Here is a 23,262-nt window from a genome sequence, read left to right as displayed (position 1 = left end):
TCTGGGATTACTGTAGTGATTTTCCAAAGATATCAGCAAGGGAGAAACATGGCGCGCAAAACCATTGCTTTTGGAAGCCGAGTCCTCAACAGGTGTGACAGAAATTATACGGTGACTGAGGTAGAAACTTTGGTGGTTGTTTTCGGCCTTGAGAAATTTCGCAAACATCTAACGAGATGGGCAATCTTGCTCCATGAGTATAACTTTTCGATCACACGTATACCACATTGCGGAGGCACTGTCACATTCAACTGTGGGGCTAGAAACATGTGAGGCCAACCCACTAGAAGATGAACACTGCAGCCTGTTCTAGATGAAGAAGGCTGCATTTGAGAATTATGTAATCTCAAGCCTCAAGGACATCAGCAAGGAGCAGGACAAGGATTCAGGTCTACTTGCTCTAAAAAAGAGGGTAAAAGACAGGAGGGAATCAAAACTAAGGCAGTTTTACATGGTACGAAAGGGCACTCTGCTCTTTTGAAGTGAGGGAGAAGGAGCGCCCTGGCGCAATTGCATTCCAGATGAACTGGTGAACAAGATCATTTGGCACACGCACCTGATTTACAAACATTTTGGACCCAGGAAGTGCTACTTAAAATTACGCACACTGTGCCATTTCAAGAATATGGACAGATTAATTTTGGAGGGTTTTGACTGTCTGAAAAATTTGTCAGATGTCAAAGCACATCACTGTGGCAACGAAAGCACCTCGATATCACTTCATCCCATCGAAGTTGAAGCACCTTGCAGCAAGAGATTTAATGGGCCCACTATTGCGAACAAATAGAGGGTACTGCTACATGCCTGTGTTAGTAGAGCTGACATCCAAGTATTTCACTTTAACACTTTAACCCCTAGTGGTTCATGGTGTGGGTGCCTGTAGTCATGTCCTAGTTCATGAACCACGGGCAACGTATGAGTGGCCAAGTAAGTGGTCCCGACAGTCGGGATACCAGTTACTTTGGAATAAGGCTGGGCATCTCGGACATATTCTGAGTCGTGGTCACCTTTGTGCTCATACGGCAAAGACTACCAAATCCACCGGTTAGTCCCTCAGCCGTTAGGGGTAAAACCCAATGGGACTCGGGGCAAGTAAGGCTAGCAACCTGCTTCCCTGGTACATTAAATATGATACTGGCAACAATCAGAGCAAAATGCCTCGGACCTTTGGAGGTGACGGAGTCCCACCTCTAACTGACAAACCAGGGACTCCTAAGATACGACTTGGCAAACAAATGGTAATGAGATGGGGAGCTATTAATATCAATGGGGTCTACTCTGGGAAGAAGGTAGAGCTGGCAGAGGCTGCAAGTAAAATGGGGCTGAACGTTTTAGCTGTTAGTGACATTCGGGTAAGGGGTGAGAAAGAAGAGGAAGTGGGAGAATACAAGGTCTACCTGTCAGGAGTCAAAGCAGGAATAGCACAATGGGGTGTAGGGCTTTACATCAGGAAAGAAATGGAACCCAGCGTAGTTGCAATAAGGTATGTAAACGAACGACTGATGTGGATAGATTTGACAGTGTCTAGCAAGAAAATTAGGATTGTGTCAGTATATTCGCATTGTGAAAGGACAGATCAAGATAAGATGGATAGTTTTTATGAGGCACTCAGTGATGTAGTTGTTAGAGTAAAGGACAAGGACAGTGTTCTGCTCATGGGTGATTTTAATGCCAGGATTGGAAATCGAACAGAAGGGTATGAAAAGGTTATGGGTAAATTTGGAGAGGATATGGAGGCCACAGGAACGGGAAACAACTCTTGGATTTCTGTGCCAGTATGGGCTTAGTAATCACAAACTCCTTTTTTAAACATAAGAACATTCACCGGTATACTTGGGAAGGCAGGGGAACCAGATCTGTCATTGACTATATAATAACAGATCAGGAATTCAGGAAGGCTGTGAGGGACACACGTCTATTCAGAGGATTCTTTGATGACACTGATCATTATTTAATCTGCAGTGAAATTGGGATTGTGAGGCCGAAAGTGCAGGAGGTCAGGTCCATATGTAGGAGGATAAGAGTGGAGAAACTTCAGGATAAGGAAATCAGGCACAAGTACATAACAGCGATCTCAGAAAGGTACCAGTTAGTTGAATGTAGCCAATTACACTCATTGGAAAAGGAATGGACAAGGTACAGGGACACAGTACTAGAAGTGGCTAAAGAATGTCTTGGAACAGTAGTGTGTAAAAGTAGGAAGAAGCAAACAGCTTGGTGGAATGATACAGTCAAGGCAGCCTGTAAAAGGAAAAAGAAGGCGTATCAAAAATGGCTACATACCAGAACCCAGGTAGACAGAGAAAGTTATGTTGAAGAAAGAAACAAAGCCAAAAAGATAATTGCAGCATCCAAGAAGAAATCGTGGGAAGACTTTGGAAACAGGTTGGAGACTATGGGTCAAGCTGCTGGGAAACCATTCTGGAGTGTAATTAGCAGTCTTCGGAAGGGAGGTAAGAAGGAAATGACAAGTATTTTGGACAGGTCAGGAAAACTGCTGATGAATCCTGTGGATGCCTTGGGAAGATGGAGGGAATATTTTGAAGAGTTGCTCAATGTAGGTGAAAATGCGATCAGTAATGTTTCAGATTTCGAGGTAGAATGGGATAGGAATGATGATGGAAACAGGATCACATTTGAGGAAGTGGAAAAAATGGTCAATAGATTGCAGTGCAATATAGCGGCTGGGGTGGATGAAATTAAGTCGGAACTCATCAAATACAGTGGAATGTCAGGTCTTAAATGACTACACAGGATAATTGAAATGGCCTGGGAGTCGGGACAGGTTCCATCAGACTGGACAAAAGCAGTAATCACACCAATCTTTAAACATGGAAACAGAAAAGATTGTAACAACTACAGAGGTATCTCTTTAATCAGCGTTGTGGGTAAAATCTTCTCAGGTATTGTTGAAAGGAAAGTGCGAGTATTAGTTGAGGACCAATTGGATGAAAATCAGTGTGGGTTTAGGCCTCTTAGAGGTTGTCAGGACCAGATCTTTAGCTTACGGCAAATAATGGAGAAGTGTTATGAGTGGAACAGGGAATTGTATCTATGCTTTATAGATCTAGAAAAGGCATATGGCCGGGTTCCTAGGAGGAAGTTATTGTCTGTTCTACAAGATTATGGAATACGAGGCAAACTTTTGCAAGCAATTAAATGTCTTCACATGGATAGTCAGGCAGCAGTTAGAGTTGACGGTAAATTGAGTTCATGGTTCAGAGTAGTTTCAGGGGTAAGACAAGGCTGCAACCTATCTCCACTGTTGTTCATATTATTCATGGATCATATGTTGAAAACAATAGACTGGCTGGGTGAGATTGAGATATGTGAACACAAAATAAGCAGTCTTGCATATGCGGATGACTTAGTTGTGATGGCAGATTCGATTGAAAGTTTGCAAAGTAATATTTCAGAGGTAGATCAGAAATGTAAGGACTATGGTATGAAGATTAGCATCTCCAAAACGAAAGTAATGTCAATGGGAAAGAAATATAAACGGATTGAGTGCCAAATAGGAGGAACAAAGTTAGAACAGGTGGACGGTTTCAAGTACTTAGGATGCATATTCTCACAGGATGGCAACATAGTGAAAGAACTGGAAGCGAGGTGTAGCAAAGCTAATGTAGTGAGCGCTCAGCTACGATCTACTCTCTTCTGCAAGAAGGAAGTCAGTACCAAGACTAAGTTATCTGTGCACCGTTCAATCTTTCGACCAACTTTGTTGTATGGGAGCGAAAGCTGGGTGGATTCAGGTTACCTTATCAACAAGGTTGAGGTTACGGATATGAAAGTAGCTAGGATGATTGCAGGTACTAGTAGATGGGAACAATGGCAGGAGGGTGTCCACAATGAGGAAATCAAAGAAAAACTGGGAATGAACTCTATAGATGTAGCAGTCAGGACGAACAGCCTTAGATTGTGGGGTCATGTTATACGCATGGGAGAAGCAAGGTTACCCAAGAGACTCATGGATTCAGCAGTAGAGGGTAGGAGGAGTCGGGGCAGACCGAGGAGAAGGTACCTGGATTCGGTTAAGAATGATTTTGAAGTAATAGGTTTAACATCAGAAGAATCATCAATGTTAGCACTGAATAGGGGATCATGGAGGAACTGTATATGGGGGCTATGCTCCAGACTGAACGCTGAAAGGCATAATCAGTCTTAAATGATGATGATAATGATGATGATGACTTTAACCCCGCTCAAGAAAGCAACTGCGCAGTCAGTATGTAGAGCATTCTGCAAGGATTCCCTCACGCAAGTCGGTCATGTCGTCATGTCGACAGGTTCATCTCCAATAATCGATCTCAGTACCGGTTAGAGAAGTGGAAAGAGATGTTGCGGAAACAGAATTAAACCCATATTCGCTTCCATATGACAGCCACAATCGTCGCCAGTAGAGAGAGTGATGAAAAGTGTGGGAAACCTCTCCCATATCTATTGTGCGAAACGACACGCCACCTGGGATGTTTTCCTACGTGACTTCCAGAACGTGATGAACGAGTTGCAAAACGGTGTCACTAAAATAGCAAAAAAAATTGTTCAAATGGCTCTCAGCACTATGGGACATCTATGGTCATCAGTCCCCTAGAACTTAGAACTACTTAAACCTAACTAACCTAAGGACATCACACAACACCCAGTCATCACGAGGCAGAGAATATCCCTGACCCCGCCGGAAATCGAACCCGGGAACCCGGGTGCGGGAAGCGAGAACGCTACTGCACGACCACGAGCTGTGGACCCAAATTAGCACCAATAACAGTTCTCAAGAACAGGTAACCCACAGATCTCATACGTGAAGTTGTAAATTTTCCCCCTGAACTCGAGAACAAGACCAACAAGTTGTTGACCTTGCACTCAGGAGATTGCGTGAGGCAGAAGCGATACGGAAAGAGTTGGTTGGTTGGTTGTTTGGGGAAGGAGACCAGACAGCGTGGTCATCGGTCTCATCGGATTAGGGAAGGATGGGGAAGGAAGTCGGCCGTGCCCTTTCAGAGGAACCATCCCGGCATTTGCCTGGAGTGATTTAGGGAAATCACGGAAAACCTAAATCAGGATGGCCGGACGCGGGATTGAACCGTCGTCCTCCCGAATGCGAGTCCAGTGTCTAACCACTGCGCCACCTCGCTCGGTACGGAAAGAGAGTTGGGATAGAAAAGCACAAGAGATAGAGTACCGAATTGGCCGAAAAGTGCTCGTTAGAGGTTTCCTTATATCTAACAAACGGAAACAGCTATGCCACAAACTGTATCCCATCTATTATGGACCTGTCCGTGTCTGGAGAATCGCTCACTTGCTCTCTCAGGAACTAGTGACCTTGAAATGAAGGAAATCTCTTGGCATCCAACATGTCGGTCATGTAAAGCCATTCGTAGAATAAGACAGTGTACGAAGTAGATTTATAGATCAGAGAAGGTGAAGTATGTAAATAGTCTCCAAGGATGAACTGTTTAACGCAATTTAATGTTGATATTGTGTTGCTTAGCATTATTTTCCATTTGTTCTATTTCGGCGTTATTTTGTTTGTTAGTCCTTTCCATTACTTTTCAGCATTAGTCCTTGTTGAACGTGGTCAAATGAGTTGCGTATTTGTGGCATCTTCACGCCAACATTCACTGTGAGGTGGCAGATTGAATTGAAATTACGTTGCAAGTTATATCTCGTCAACAACTGGCACATTTTGTGGCAGGCCCGACTAGACACGTTGCAATACTAAATGGTTCAAATGGCTCTGATCACTAAGGTACTTAACATATGAGGTCATCAGTCCCCTAGAACTTAGAACTACTTAATCCTACCTAACCTAAGGACATCACACACATCCATGCCCGAGGCAGGATTAGAACCTGCGACCGTAGCGGTCGCGCGGTTCCAGACTGAAGCGCCTAAAACCGCTCTTCCACTGATGCCGGTCGTTGCAATACTGAATATTCCAAACAGCTGAGTGCAGCTATTATTTTTCTGGACCGCACAATTGTTGTGAGATTTCCGCTCCCAGGAGAGAAGGCGGATCTGTCGTAATTTGACCACAATTGAGCGTGTTACTCTGTCATAGCATTCTCGTAGAAGAGCCTTCACAGTAGTCACCATGGCCAATGAAATTGTTTCTGTTTACTTTCCGTGGTTTCTTGTAAACTGCTCAAGGGACGGATGTACGTCAATTTATGTTTTTTTCGTGGTGTAAAGACGGTAAATCGTGCCATAGAGCACGTGCGCCTCGATCTTCGGATGTGTTTCGTAAGGTGTTAGCGGTCCACGCTTTGGGCGCGTGTCGATGTTCTAAGACTCGGTGTGATATGAGCCATCGCCTGTCGTGCGGTGTAGCCTGTCTCATGGTGGAATTTCGCCAGTGCCATGTGAGTATGGAGAATTAGCACGGAGAAGTGCAAGTCACGTTAGAGTGGCGAACCACAGACCCAGAAATAGGAACGATATGATGGACTATGAATGAAACGAGTGAAACTTATATACATCTCTTGTGTCTGTCTCCTCTGTCAGGATCGCTGCCGGTGAAATGAAACACAAGCATGCTGCATTTTATATATATATGCTTGTGTTTCATTTAAGCAGCTGCGATCCTGACAAAGGAGACAGGAAGCATACTTGTACTATGTTAAAGTACGTGTACACAATCATAAATGTCACTACAAAGATTTCAGGCAAATCACCAGCATCTGAGTGAGTAGACGCACTTCCTGACCACTTCAGCGTCAGCGGACAACACTGCCAGACATCGAAAAATAAAAGAGGAGTATACAAGGAACAAAATGAATAAAATTTCGCTTTGGTAGCGTTAGCAAAGGCGTAGGGTAGTACAATAAGTTATTATTTACTATTGGGAGAAGTCTGCACGTTTGGTGGAGGTTCAGAGGTAGCGCCAGCGTAAAATTAGGGTGCATGACGGGAGTAGAACTAACGAATGACTAACAAAAACACGTACACACACAAACAGAGACACCTCACACCACATAATTTACGTCCATGCAATATTAACAGGGCACTGCAATCATTAAATTTATTTCTGATATTGTGTCCTTAGTAATACTACAAAGAGAAAAAAGAAAAAAGTTTTTAACTAAAAAAATGTTTACTCTTCATTATTTTTTCTGTAAATTGATTATATCGATGTAATGACATCTGTAAAAGAATATGGCACTTGACCACACATGAGGATTGTGCGGATCCGGCATTGAACTCTGGAACCAACACAGCAGACAGGATGTTACGGCCTATGTCAGCCAGTGAAGGGTGAGTGGAGCGGGCAGCCGTAATGAGTCAGCTGTAGCAGCCAAGGTGAGGGGGACCGCCCGCAATGACAGAAGCGGCCTTTACCAGCTGACGTGCTCACGTCAAGCAGCCCGGTCGTCTACCAGTGGAGGCGGCCAGTCTCATGCCAGCGCAGACGGCGGGACGCCATCACACACAGGCAACAACTCCCTAGCGGCCAACGACCCGCCATGCTGCTAATCGAGGGTCAAGCGAGTCAGGTGGCACCACAAAAAATGGTTCAAATGCTTCTGAGCACTATGGGGCTTAACTTCTGAGGGCATCAGTCCCCTAGAACTTAGAACTACTTAAACCTAACTAACCTAAGGACATCACACACATCCATGCTCGAGGCAGGATTCGAACCTGCGACCGTTGCGGTCCGCGGTTCCTGACTGTAGCGCCTAGAACTGCTCGGCCACTCCGTGGCACCACAGTCGAGTGCACGCTGAGCCTAAATAACTCAGCGGTGTGCCAAGACAGACGTGTTCCGTCGATAAAAGGCGAGCTAATCCGATGTCCCGTGAAAGCAGGCGAGCGTTCCGATTCAAGAGGCGAATGGGATGAGTAGGGCTGTCGCATGTCGCGCTAATGCTAAATGGATTTCTACTCCAGGGGGCGGGTTGCACATCAAATGCAACGCAGTCAAGCCACTCCCTGATGGCTGACAGCGGCCTGACCAGGATGAGGCCAAGGGTCCAGCTGCGATCCTGAAGCTGCCAAAGATGCCAGATGCTGCCAAGATGCCAGATGCAGCCAGAGACGGGAGGGAACGCCAGAGACGTCTGCCGCCACTTCTGCCATGTCATGTGCTGAGTTAGAGGCCATTCTATTCTGGTGAAAATTGCTGTTCTTCAGACCTACCAGTCACAGTTTGTGCATGTGCATTAGTGCCGTGTTCTCAATTCGTGTGACATTTTCAATTGTTAAGTTTGTTTTCCCAGAGACCCTTGTGGAGGGAGTGATAGGATACCTTTCTGTAATATCATTATGTAATATCTTTTTGTGTTCTGTTATGTATCAACTGAATAGTGTTGATTTTGAGATCCATGTTTTTTCTGCTTATTTATTAATGCTCTCGACAGTGATTATGTGCCTCTATTTGTTTTCATGTCATAGCAACTAACACACAAATTTACATAACTTAGGTAATAAGACAAACAGATTACACATGTTACTTCCTTGTTCATTGAGCATTTGAGAATGTATGTGTTTGATGACTGAGACCAAATGACAGTTAATTTGGAAGGAGTGGAGATTGTCTCTGAGAGAGGGCAACTTACTCTCTCACCTGTTTTTCGCATACAGAAAATTATTAAAGATTTTATTACAACCTGATGCACCTTGAGTGAGACTCCAGAAAGTTAACAGCCTGAGCAGACGCTGATGGAATCTGGTAGGGTGCTAAAAGCATGAGGTATTTCTATGTTTCTTAGCTTGTAGAAATGGCTTGTTGGGAGTTGAAAGCAATTGGTGGTGGCCCCATCCCTTAGTAAATCTTGCCAGACAGGTCCACAGCTGTACAGGACAGACTGGGCAGAACTTGTGAGGACAGGGCTCCAGCAGTACAATGCCATGATACCTGCCGTGGCGCCAGCAGAAGCCTGGGCAGGGGTGACGGTCTAATGGAACGCGTCAACACAGTGGAGTCGTAAACCGGGCACTGAGTGCAGAGCCACATGTAATAAAAATTCACATGTTTTCATCTTTGCCGACTGCAAGAAGGCCAGTGAGCCACTTCCCTCAGCTGCTCCTGTTGTATAAGAAAACTCCGGCATCTGGGAAATGTTAAGAAATGGAATCTTTATTGTATGTAGAGAAACTGCAGTAGATTTGACTAATCAAGGTCTGCTCAGTGCTCAGCGTCAGATCAATTCAGCTTGCATTAGCCACATTTTTAGCCCCAGAGTACTTGACTCACTGATCATGTAGGTAAACTGTTTTAGCCGTCCAGAAGCCACCCAGTGGAGTGTTTAATCTTGTTTTAGTTGTTTAGGGAATTCAATCAATAATTTATTTAATTTAATGTATGTCTTATTTGGAAAAATAAATGTTGTTAGTACACTAAATGTTGCCAACATTCTCAATCAGTTAAATAGTCCAAACCAGTTACCTTTCATCTCTTATCAAGGCGTCAAGATAGCAAAAGTAAAGTCGAAGGTTTAAATTTCTGACTGAAGAAATCGTTCATGCAAGGGGATACTACAAACATACAGACGTACACTGAATGCACGGATATTACACTGAACCGCCAAAGAAACTGGTATAGCCATAAGTATTCAAATACAGAGATATGTACACAGGCAGAATATGGCGCTGCAGTTGGCAACGCCTATATGGCACAACAATTCTTAGATCGGTTACTGCTGCTACAAAAGTGAGTATGAACGTAATGTTATAGTCGGCGCACCAGCGATGGAACAGCATCTGCGAGGTGGCGATGAAGTGGGGATTTTCCCATACTGTCATTTCACGAGTGTACCGTGAAAGTCAGGAACCCGATAAAACATCAAATCTCCGTCATCGCTGAGGCTGGAAAAAGATCCTGCAAGATGACTGAAGAGAATCCTTGAACGTGAAAGAAGTGCAACCCTTTCGCAAACTGCTGCAGATTTCAGTGCTGGGCCATCAACAAGTGTCAGCATGTGAACCATTCAACGGAACATAAACAATATGGGCTTTCGGAGCCGAAGGCCCACTCATGTACCGTTGATGACTGCACGACACAAAGCTTTACACTTTGTCTGGGCCGTCGACACCATCACTGGACTGCTGACGAATGGAAACACGTTGCCTAGTCGGACGATACTTGTTTCAACTTGTATCGAGCCGATTGCACGTGTACGGGTATGGAGACAACCTCATGAATCCAGGGACACTGCGTATCAGCGGGGGAATGTTCAAGCTTGTGGAGGCTCTGTAATGTAGTGGGACGTGTGCAGTTGGAGTGATATGGGACCCCTGATACGTCTAGATACGACTCTGACAGCTGACACGTACATAAGCACTCTGTCTGATCTCCTACATCCACGCATGTCATTGTGCATTCCGACGGACTTCGGTAAATCCAGCAGGACAATGCCACACCCCGCAAGTCGAGAACTGCTACAGAGTGGCTCCAGGAACACTCTTCTGAGTTTAAACACGTCCGCTAACCGCCAAGCTCTCCAGAAATGAACATTATTGAGCATATCTGGGATGTGTTGCAACGTGCTGTTCAGAAGAGATCTCCATCCCCTCGCACTCTTACGGATTTATGGACAGCCGTGTAGGATTCACAGTGTCAGTTCCCTCCAGCATTACTTCAGTCATTAGTTGAGCCCATGCCACGTCATGTAGCGGCACCTCTGCGTGCTCGCGGGGGCCCTACACAATATCAGGCAAGTGTATCAGTTTCTTTGGTTCTTCAGTGTAAGAGCGCCATCGTCGAGAGTGAAGAGAACTGCCCACCTGGATGGAGGAGAGTGCCGCTATTAACACAAACGTATAATAGTCGAGAAAATACAAACATTAAATACATGAGAAATTTGGAGAAAAATATAGAAATGATATACATTAAATAACAAATGTTTTGTGATGGCTGGGTTTTAACTTGCGATCCGCAGAACGACAGTCAACGGCGCCAAACGCTGCTCCACAAGGTATGTAGTGCTGGTCCCTGAAATACATATGTGCCTTTTGAATAGTTAGACACTAATATAACAGAGCTAGTAGAAGGTATACAGCTCTACTGTATGGTTAATGAAACACACTATTTGAAATTCTGAAGGTAGCAGGGGTAAAATACAAGGAGCGAAAGGCGATTTACAACTTTTCCAGAAACCAGACGGCAGTTATGGTCATGAAAGGCAAGCAGTGGCTGAGAAGGAAGTGAGACAGAGTTGTAGCCTACCCCTATCTTATTCAATTTGTACGCTGAGGAAGTAATAAAGGAAACCAAAGAAAAATTTGGAGGAAGGATTAAAGTTCAGGGAGAAGAAATAAAAACTTTGAGGTTTGCTGATGGCATTTTAATTTTATCAGAAACAACATTGGACTTGGAAGATCTGTTGAACGGAATGGATAGTGTCTTGGAAGGAGAATAGAAGATGAAGATCAACAAATGCAAAACAAGGATAATGAAATGTAGTCGAATCAAATAACGTGATGCAGAGGGAGTGACATTAGCAAACGAGACACTGAAAGAAGTTGGTGAGTTTTGCTATTTGCGCAGCAAAATAACTGACGATGGCTGACGTGGAAAGGATATCAAATGTAGACAGACAATGACAAGAAGAGCAAAAATTATGTTTAACGTCCCGTTAACATCGAAGTCATGACAAACGGAGCACTAGCTCGGATTGTGTCAAGGATGGGGAATGATATCGTCCGTGCTTTTTCAAAGGAGCCATGCCGTCATTTGCCTGGAATAATTTAAGAAAATCACGGAAATCATAATTTGGTTGGCTGGATGCAGGTTTGAACCGTCGTCGTTCCGAATGCGTGTTTAGTGCGCTACCCGCAGCGCCTCCTCGCTTGGTGCAAGAAAGCCGTTTCTGAAGAAGATAAATTTGTTGAAATCATGTTATGAAGTATTTTCTGAAGGTATTTGTCTGGAGTACCGCCGTGTATGGAGGTGAAACATGAAAGATAAATACACTCCTGGAAATTGAAATAAGAACACCGTGAATTCATTGTCCCAGGAAGGAGAAACTTTATTGACACATTCCTGGGGTCAGATACATCACATGATCACACTGACAGAACCACAGGCACATAGACACAGACAACAGAGCATGCACAATGTCGGCACTAGTACAGTGTATATCCACCTTTCGCAGCAATGCAGGCTGCTATTCTCTCATGGAGACGATCGTAGAGATGCTGGATGTAGTCCTGTGGAACGGCTTGCCATGCCATTTCCACCTGGCGCCACAGTTGGACCAGCGTTCGTGCTGGACGTGCAGACCGCGTGAGACGACGCTTCATCCAGTCCCAAACATGCTCAATGGGGGACAGATCCGGAGATCTTGCTGGCCAGGGTAGTTGACTTACACCTTCTTGAGCACGTTGGGTGCCACGGGATACATGCGGGCGTGCATTGTCCTGTTGGAACAGCAAGTTCCCTTGCCGGTCTAGGAATAGTAGAACGATGGGTTCGATGACGGTTTGGATGTACCGTGCACTATTCAGTGTCCCCTCGACGATCACCAGTGGTGTACGGCCAGTGTAGGAGATCGCTCCCCACACCATGATGCCGGGTGTTGGCCCTGTGTGCCTCGGTCGTATGCAGTCCTGATTGTGGCGCTCACCTGCACGGCGCCAAACACGCATACGACCATCATTGGCACCAAGGCAGAAGCGACTCTCATCGCTGAAGACGACACGTCTCCATTCGTCCCTCCATTCACACCTGTCGCGACACCACTGGAGGCGAGCTGCACGATGTTGGGGCGTGAGCGGAAGACGGCCTAACGGTGTGCGGGACCGTAGCCCAGCTTCATGGAGACGGTTGCGAATGGTCCTCGCCGATACCCCAGGAGCAACAGTGTCCCTAATTTGCTGGGAAGTGGCGGTGCGGTCCCCTACGGCACTGCGTAGGATCCTACGGTCTTGGCGTGCATCCGTGCGTCGCTGCGGTCCGGTCCCAGATCGACGGGCGCGTGCACCTTCCGCCGACCACTGGCGACAACATCGATGTACTGTGGAGACCTCACGCCCCACGTGTTGAGCAATTCTGCGGTACGTCCACCCGGCCTCCCGCATGCCCACTATACGCCCACGCTCAAAGTCCGTCAGCTGCACATACGGTTCACGTCCACGCTGTCGCGGCATGCTACCAGTGTTAAAGACTGCGATGGAGCTCCGTATGCCACGGCAAACTGGCTGACACTGACGGCGGCGGTGCACAAATGCTGCGCAGCTAGCGCCATTCGACGGCCAACACCGCGGTTCCAGGTGTGTCCGCTGTGCCGTGCGTGTGATCATTGCTTGTACAGCCCTCTCACAGTGTCCGGAGCAAGTATGGTGGGTCTGACACACCGGTGTCAATGTGTTCTTTTTTCCATTTCCAGGAGTGTAGTTTGGACAATAAGAGAATAGATACTTTTAAAACGTAATGCTGCACAACAATGCTGAAGATAGTACTGGAGAAAAGAGTGTGTGTGTGTGTGTGTGTGTGTGTGTGTGTGTGTGGCAGGGGGGGGAGGAAGGTGTCAGGTAAAAAAGATAATGTGATACCAAGAGATGAAAATAATAAATAATAATTATTCGAAGATGAAGAGGCTTTCACAGCATAGAATAGCACGGAGAGTTGCGTCGAACCAGTCTTCGGACTGAGGACCACAACAACAACAGAGCCATATGTACTGCTTTTCCCCTGAATTGCAACACCAAATAGCACAGAAAAGGACGAAATTACACTTACTGCGCATCTACAGCACATCAGGAAGTATATATGACTAAATTTGTAGGTGATTTAGTGGTTACGTTATACGAGGTTTAGTTCACAGAGCTTTTACCTCTCGATACAACAGTTGCTGTAGCCTGCTCGGCCATCGAGTCGAACTGAATTTGGATGAGAAATACTTGTACGACGTAACATAAAGCTTCAGCTGTATAATAAGTTTATCAGTCGTAGAGGCTAGCGAATGCCGTCGTTCCAGTCACCTGGCAGCTCATGACCCGATGTTTGCAGTGCGTGAGAGATCTGGAATACTCCTAGCCAGGGAAACAGCCTCTTTATCAACGAAGCAGGTCATAACAGAACTGACAACGAGGGATCTTGAGTTATCTTGTTTGAAGGTAATGTCATGGAGACCTCGGCAATATGGGATAACCACCAACCTTAACACATAAATAAGGTAACGACCGCTATGGATAGCGGATCTGAGATCAAGAGGTAATCTTGTTGTGTACCAAATAGCATTCTATACTGTCAAGCCAGATGCTGATCGTATATGACGATGAAGAATGAAATCTTGCAAACTAAGTTCTGCTCTGACTCTTCGCACGCGTATATGTCCTTCGTGATGCTGTACGCAGGACTCGAACTCGTATGAAAAGACGACATGTCTCCACTCCTGAGTCCAGTTTTGTTGGGTCCACCGCTGTTGACGTTGCTCTCCTTGCTGCAAAAGTAGCCTTGCAGACAGTCCGTGATGCTCCAAACACCGGGGCTCTGCCCTTATAGGTAGCTGTCTTGATCTAAAGAAGCCGATTTACTGACTGAAGTAAGGTGCCTTGAATGTACTATCCTGTAGAGTCAAACAAGCATTATATTTGTCCTCTAGGACGTCATTCACGGGGGTCGCTGAGGTCTTGCATGGCTTTCAGTAAGGCCATCCTGAACCCACCGATATATCTGCTTGACACTCATGGGATTCGTGCCAATGCGGGCAGTAGTATCAAGAAAAGATAAACCATAGTCTCAAAACGCCAAGAAACTGACACTGTCAAATTCTGACACGTGTTGGTAGACGTTTCTCGTTTTGAAACGAGACGTTAAAGATCTTCTCACAAAACCCAACATTGAAGTACGATTTGCAAATGATAAACCGTCTGCGAAATTTTACATAAATCTAGAATGCGGGTGGTTTTGCTCCTACCTGCTTTAAGCGGTTGCTGTGAATTGCTAATCATTTAATCATCCCAGCATTATGTACATTTTACGCCGATCTTACGTATATTGCAGGCTCTCTTAACGATGTTACGATTTCAAACGCTAGCAGTGTACGAGCAATAATTATAAAGTTGTAATCATTACCTTGAAAAATTCAAAATGCTACGAGGGAGCTGCTGTTGGCATTCTTCTACATTTACATCCTTCAATGTGACATATATTTCTCAACGCCGGATGACTCGTCGGAGATTCTGGTTGTGGAAGTCTGCATTTTGGCTGTTCCGGAAATATTCCACCTTACAGATCACCTGGTCACGTAACGTTTTCTTCATCCTAACGAACAGGAGGAGGTCACTAGGTGTCTCGTCAGGAGAATACAAGAGTGAGGAAAATTTTTATATCTATCTATATACAGGGTGTTACAAAAAGGTACGGCCAAACATTCAGGAAACATTCCTCACACACAAATAAAGAAAAGATGTTATGTGGACATGTGTCCGGAAACACTTAATTTCCATGTTAGAGCTCATTTTAGTTTCGTCCACCTACGCTCAATGGAGCACGTTATCATGATTTCATACGGGATACTCTACCTGTGCTGCTAGAACATGTGCCTTTACAAGTACGACACAACATGTGGTTCATACACGATGGAGCTCCTGCACATTTCAGTCGAAGTGTTCGTACTCTTCTCAACAACAGATTCGGTGACCAATGGATTGGTAGAGGCGGACCAATTCCATAGCCTCCACGCTCTCCTGACCTCAACCCTCTTGACTTTCATTTATGGGGTCATTTGAAAGCTCTTGTCTACGCAACCCCGGTACCAAATGTAGAGACTCGTATTGTGGACGGCTGTGATACAATACGCCATTCTCCAGGGTTGCATCAGCGCATCAGGGATTCCATGCGACGGAGGGTGGATGCATGTATCCTCGCTAACGAAGGACATTTTGAACATTTCCTGTAGCAAAGTGTTTGAAGTCACGCTGGTACGTTCTGTTGCTGTGTGTTTCCATTCCATGATTAATGTGATTTGAAGAGAAGTAATAAAATGAGCTCTAACATGAAAAGCGTTTCCGGGCACGTGTCCACATAACATATTTTCTTTCTTTGTGTGTGAGGAATGTTTCCTGAAAGTTTGGCCGTACCTTTTTGTAACACCCTGTGTATCAGAAGCAGCATGTGGGTCACGTGCAGAATAAACTAGAAGTAAAAACTTGCCTTGGGCAGCACTAGCAACGCTTTGTCTTGACATGCTCATGTAACCTCGCAGGAAATTGCGAAATCTGTTTACAACATGTTGTGGCAGTACCAAAAAATTCAAACAGTTTCACTTTGCCCAATGATGGTTGTATTCTCACCAGTTTCGGAAGTGGTGAGTCCACATATTTGTATTTCTCGTTTGGCTCGGGCTCGTAGTGATACACACAGCCCTCGTCCATGGTGATTACGCAGCTAAAGAAGTCATCTGGATTGGCATGACACAGATGCAACATTTCCTCTGCTGCCTCATCTCAGAAAACATTTTTGGTAAGAGTGAACAGTAGCCGAACCCGACAGTTGCGAACATTCGTCATTTTCAAAGATTTTCAGTTTTTCCACAATCGACTCATCTGTGATATGCTGGGCCTCGGTTTATTTTGCAGTTCTCGATTCTTCATGGAGATATAGCTTGCCATTTAATTCTTTCTCATTCGGACTTTTTTTGACAACCCTGGAAGCATCTGTACCACCTTACTGCTGTGGCTAATGGTAGTTCACACTTACACCATTTCAGTATGGATTATTGTAGCGTTGTTTCCCTTCAAACGCCGATAACGAATTAGCACGCTATTCCTCTCTTCATCAGTGGGTTGCGCAATGTGGTTTTCTCTTTTCTAGCAGAGTACTACGGTACTGCGGAGGAGGAATATCAGTATTTCATACAACTGTAAAACTGTACCTCCCAACAAATAAAAAATTAATTACGTAACGTGTTTTTTGACGTAGTAATTAAAACCTTACGACTACCCCTTGTCATTGTTAACATAAAGGACTGACTAGAAAGTTGTGCGTCAGAGAGCAAGGAAATTCCACGGTAGCAATGAACAATAGATGTTTATTTCAACAAGAGACAAACAAAATCATGAACAAAACAAACAATTTTTGAGAGAAAGGAACGTAAAGATCATCCTTATAAATTAGAAAAAAAAACGTCACTTATACATCACCATTCCGTGAAGGTGCGAGAAAGAGCACACAGTCTGTCACAATTGGTGTCGCTGCCGTCGGCAAGGTCGGAATCGGTTGCACTATCAGAGTCTTGGCTCTGATGCGCTGTTGTCGGAGGCTCGTAGTAGAAGCTCGATTCGCTATCATCAAGAGTTGCAGGCCCCGGTCCTGTAAAGGCAGCGCGGCGCGTGAATACCAGGAAGTTTGGCGGAGTCACTTGGCTAGAGAAGGCAAACTAGTGCTGGTTGTGTCTGGTGCTCGTGGGGCCCTCGTTACTGCAGCGGATATCACGCTGGAGTGGAGCTGCGTCGGCTGCAGGAGTCTGACAGGGCGGCAATCCGTGGGAATAATTCGGAAAGCGTGTGGCTGGAGCATCAGGCACCAGCCGTACGCTGAAAACTATAACATAGCAGTTAATTACGGAATACCCCAACAGAGCGTGAGAGACATTACAGTCCTCTGACCACTGTACGCCGCCGAAAGCTAATAGATACGTAATATTAGAAAATAGTTTGCCGCTCGATGGCGCAGCGCTCTGGGTAGCTTTTGAGGCCTACACGTTCCACTGGCACTGTAGGCAAGCTATCGACCTCTCTACGTTTTTTAACGTCTTACAGTTTTTTGTTTTCTTAACGCCAGATAGTCTTACGTCTTTTCCTAGTTTCAATTCTATATTAAAAAAGAATTTATCTGTAATTATCATCAAAAATCTTAATAAACAACATATCTCACTTTGGTTGCCATAACAAAAATATGCCTTAAATTTCCTTCTGTAAGAAACACGAGAGCAGATTACATAATTTGACAGTTTCAGGAAATAAATCAGTTAAACTGTCACACAGAGCTCACTCTAGCCGCACTACCGTCCAGGTACATGAACCCCGCAGAAAACAATTTGCTAACTGGCCACTACTGTTTTTTAGGGCAGTCGGTAGAAAAAGCATGAATTCTCACTCCATCTCTCACTGCGTCGCACATTATAGCCAACTACAGCAGACATGCAATGTACTGTCTTTTCATTTTTGTTCTGCAACTGCACTTATGGAAATATTCTGACCTAAATCCTTGAGCGTATTCACTACTAGAGAAGACAGAAAGTTTCCCAAAAATCTTGCCTCAGAAATATTGGTATTCAGCTTTACCGACGTAACAGTACCATTCTTTAATTGTATTACAGAATGACTTTCTCAAAGGTTATCAAACCGTTCAGACAGTAAATTCAATTGATTTTTCTCTCTCGTCGACAAAATTACACGTTCCAGACACATTAATATGACCCCCTGTCAAAAGTTTGAGCAACCACCTTTTTCAACGCGGACGTACAGGAATAGAGTCAGCCAGGTTCTAAAAACTGCCGACAGGAATGTGGAGCTATGCCGACTCTAGTCCCGTGACCATCAGCGCTGCATTTCTCGTTTGAAGAGTCATGGCGCAAACAGCCCGATCGACGTGTTTCCATAGATTATTGAATGGGTTTAATTCGGCGAATTCGGTTTCTAGGGGAGTACAATAGAACCATAGCGGTACATTTGGAACCAAGCACGTACACTGCAAGCCGTGTGTCATGTCACATTGCCCTGCTGATAGATCCTATCACGCTGAAGAGAAAACAAACTGCATGCCGGGCTAGACATGGTCCCTAAGGATAGATGCATACTTGTGTTGATCCACTCAAATGGCGAATTACGAGACCACCCAGGGAATACCACGAAATCATTCCCTACACCATAACGCTCCCTCCTTCGGTCTGGACCGTAAGGACGATTGTTGCAGAGCTACACACGCCTATGGAGGGAACAGGGAGGTAACAGATTTTGTGACTTTTACCGAGTTCCTAACCAGGAGCAAGGTGTATTATTTCATCTGTGTGTTTTGATAGTTCAGTTTCTTGAGGTTCTAGATGTTAATATAATATGTAATAGACACAGGTCTCGCGTTTGCTTTTGTGTCCGAAAGTAAACGGATTTTCTGATATATTATAAGTTCCTAATTTGGGGAGAATTATTTAGTTTCAACCGAGTGCTTCGGTAGTTAGGTTTCGAGTGGCTAACAGAAGTGGTAGAGGCGGCCAGTCTTGTTTGCCAGATGAAAGCAGAACTGACCAATTGCAGCATAGTCGACAGGGCCGATAGCGGACCTATGGTACAGAGGCGAGTGGAGGGTCTGTCAGAGGCTCAGTCGGTTCTGCGACGGTGTAGGCTGCAGATTCCTCGACTTGTGCTATACGGTGGTTGGGTTTCGGGTTCTGCTAAATAGGTCAGGAGTTCACACGCAGCTGGCGGCTGCACGGGTAACAGGCGGTATGTGAAGTGGACTCAGCGGGTTTTTTTACGTTAGAAGGTCTTGGAAAAACAAAAAAAGGGCTTCAGTCTCAAAGGGTGGAAGCCAGACACACGAAGAACGTAGGTACAGCAACCATCGGTATGAAAATTTTAAATTGTTGCAGCTGTGTTAGAAAATTACCAGAGCTCCAAGAGCTGATAGAACGCACTGAAGCTGAAATCGTTATAGTCACTGAAAGCTAGCTGAAGCCAGAGATGAGTTCAGCCAAAATTTTTGCGAAGAACCTAGCAATGTTCTGAAAGGATAGACTAATCACGGGTGGTGTGTTTGTTGCTATTAGAAATAGTTTACCTTGTCGCGAATTTGAGGTAGATACACTCCTGGAAATTGAAATAAGAACACCGTGAATTCATTGTCCCAGGAAGGGGAAACTTTATTGACACATTCCTGGGTCAGATACATCACATGATCACACTGACAGAACCACAGGCACATAGACACAGGCAACAGAGCATGCACAATGTCGGCACTAGTACAGTGTATATCCACCTTTCGCAGCAATGCAGGCTGCTATTCTCCCATGGAGACGATCGTAGAGATGCTGGATGTAGTCCTGTGGAACGGCTTGCCATGCCATTTCCACCTGGCGCCTCAGTTGGACCAGCGTTCGTGCTGGACGTGCAGACCGCGTGAGACGACGCTTCATCCAGTCCCAAACATGCTCAATGGGGGACAGATCCGGAGATCTTGCTGGCCAGGGTAGTTGACTTACACCTTCTAGAGCACATTGGGTGGCACGGGATACATGTGGACGTGCATTGTCCTGTTGGAACAGCAAGTTCCCTTGCCGGTCTAGGAATGGTAGAACAATGGGTTCGATGACGGTTTGGATGTACCGTGCACTATTCAGTGTCCCCTCGACGATCACCAGTGGTGTACGGCCAGTGTAGGAGATCGCTCCCCACACCATGATGCCGGGTGTTGGCCCTGTGTGCCTCGGTCGTATGCAGTCCTGATTGTGGCACTCACCTGCACGGCGCCAAACACGCATACGACCATCATTGGCACCAAGGCAGAAGCGACTCTCATCGCTGAAGACGACACGTCTCCATTCGTCCCTCCATTCACGCCTGTCGCGACACCACTGGAGGCGGGCTGCACGATGTTGGGGCGTGAGCGGAAGACGGCCTAACGGTGTGCGGGACCGTGGCCCAGCTTCATGGAGACGGTTGCGAATGGTCCTCGCCGATACCCCAGGAGCAACAGTGTCCCTAATTTGCTGGGAAGTGGCGGTGCGGTCCCCTACGGCACTGCGTAGGATCCTACGGTCTTGGCGTGCATCCGTGCGTCGCTGCGGTCCGGTCCCAGGTCGACGGGAACGTGCACCTTCCGCCGACCACTGGCGACAACATCGATGTACTGTGGAGACCTCACGCCTCACGTGTTGAGCAATTCGGCGGTACGTCCACCCGGCCTCCCGCATGCCCACTATACGCCCTCGCTCAAAGTCCGTCAACTGCACATACGGTTCACGTCCACGCTGTCGCGGCATGCTACCAGTGTTAAAGACTGCGCTGGAGCTCCGTATGCCACGGCAAACTGGCTGACACTGACGGCGGCGGTGCACAAATGCTGCGCAGCTAGCGCCATTCGACGGCCAACACCGCGGTTCCTGGTGTGTCCGCTGTGCCGTGCGTGTGATCATTGCTTGTACAGCCCTCTCGCAGTGTCCGGAGCAAGTATGGTGGGTCTGACACACCGGTGTCAATGTGTTCTTTTTTCCATTTCCAGGAGTGTAGTTCCTGTGAGTTAGTATGGGCAGACGTCATTCTTCGCAACCGGAACAAAATAATAATTGGATCCTTTTATTGACCTCCCAATTCAGATGATACAATTGCTGAAAGGTTCAAAGAAAATTTATGTCTGATTTCAAACACTTACCCTACTCACAATGAAGTAGTTGTTGGTGACTTTAATTTACCCTCGCTATGCTGCCGAAGATACATCTTTAAATCCAGAGCTAAGCATAAAACATCATCCGAAATTGTGCTAAATGCATTCCCTGAAAATTGTTTCGACCAGTTAGTTCATGAGGCCCCGTGAACAGTAAACGGTTGTGAAAATGCACTTGTCCTCTTACCAACAAATAATCCTGAGGTAATAACAAGTATCAAAACGGACACAGGGGTTAGTGAAGACAGGGATTTCGTAGCGAGATTGAATATTGAAACCACCAAATCCTCCAAAAATAAACCAAAAATATACCTCTAGAGCAAAGGAGAAAAAAATTCACTTGACGCCTTGCTAAGAGATGATAGGTAACTCCTTTTGACTATTTAATTGATTGAGATTGTTGGCAAAATTTAGTATACTAACAACATTTACTTTACCAAACAGTACATAAATTATACTAAACAAGTTATAGATTGAATTCCCTAAACAACTAGCAGATGATTAACCACTCCACTGGGTGGCGCCTGGTTGGCAAAGACAGTTTAACTACGTGATCAGTGACTCAAGTATTCTGCCCCTAAAAATGTGGATAATGCAAGCTGAATTGATCTGACGCTGAGCAGACTTTGATTGATCAAATCTACTAAAGTTTCTTTACATAGGTGCAGCTGAGAGCAAGTGGCGGTTGAGATCTGTACGCCCTGAGAATGCCGGAGCGGCAGTAAGTTACCCTGTTCTTTTTTTTTAATCTTTATTGATACAACAACATTATAACACGATTGAAACAAGTATTATGATACAAATGATTCATAAACAACAAACATTGTATGATACGCACTAACCCACCACCTTATATAATTAGTGGGTCCAATTATTATATATATTAAAAACAAGCAGCTTATACTAATTGATTAATGACACTTGCTATGGACAGGGTCAATCTAACTACTTGACTACTCTGGTTATTCTAAGACTAGCTACTCTGCAGCGTTACAGGTGTGCCAGATAATATATATAAACCCACTAATAAGGCCTGCTCACTGAGCTAATCCCAGTGAGCGTGCCCCTGGCACTGGGCTGGCCAATTACTTTTGAAATCGCTGCAGTCCCTACCTATGTTAGTAGTGTTAATGTTCTAATTCTACATTATTCTAGTGTAACTACTTCCTATAGAGTCTAGTGCATAAGTCAAGTCTGGGAATGGTGCTCCTGCTCCCCTGATCCGACAACGCGGCGGATTCCGGTCGTAAAGCAACCGGCCAGTACCGCGCTGTGGCCGTGCGGTTCTAGGCGCTCCAGTCCGGAGCCGCGCTGCTGCTACGGTCGCAGGTTCGAATCCTGCCTCGGGCATGGGTGTGTGTGATGTCTTTAGGTTAGTTAGGTTTAAGAATTTCTAGGGGACTGATGACCTCAGCAGTTGAGTCTCATAGTGCTCAGAGCCATTTGAACCATTTTTGAAGTACCGCGCTCGGCGGCAATTGCAGGTGCACCTAAGTCTTTATCGGGTTATATTTTTTGGTCTCTAACCGTGTTGGTTTCTAATAAAATCCCTCAGGATCTTTTTGGATATTTCATTGGCCAAATTGTTGAGGACATTAAAGGTCTCGGCACTTCGCAGTAGCGTGTATGTGTCTCTGTTTGGTAACTGATTTCTAAGTTCGAGCGCCACATCGTCATATAACGTGCAGTCATAGACGACATGTTCGGGTGTTCCATCCGGAGCACCACAGTCGCACGCTGGTGTTGCCCGTGTTGCCCGTGACCTGTAAGAAAGTGCAGCAGACCTCTGCTCGGCTCAAAGTGGCTCATTTGAAGCCTTTCTCTGATATTTGGTAGTAGGTGGAAAACCCTTCTTCCCGTTTCCTCAATTGTCCATTGCTGTTGCCATAACTCTTCGCCCCTTCTCTTTATTGCATACTTATCCCCCACTTGTACCCCCA

Source organism: Schistocerca cancellata, chromosome 4, assembly GCF_023864275.1.
Source record: "Schistocerca cancellata isolate TAMUIC-IGC-003103 chromosome 4, iqSchCanc2.1, whole genome shotgun sequence".
In the NCBI taxonomy this organism is placed as follows: domain Eukaryota; kingdom Metazoa; phylum Arthropoda; class Insecta; order Orthoptera; family Acrididae; genus Schistocerca; species Schistocerca cancellata.
This window is presented reverse-complemented; position numbering follows the sequence as displayed.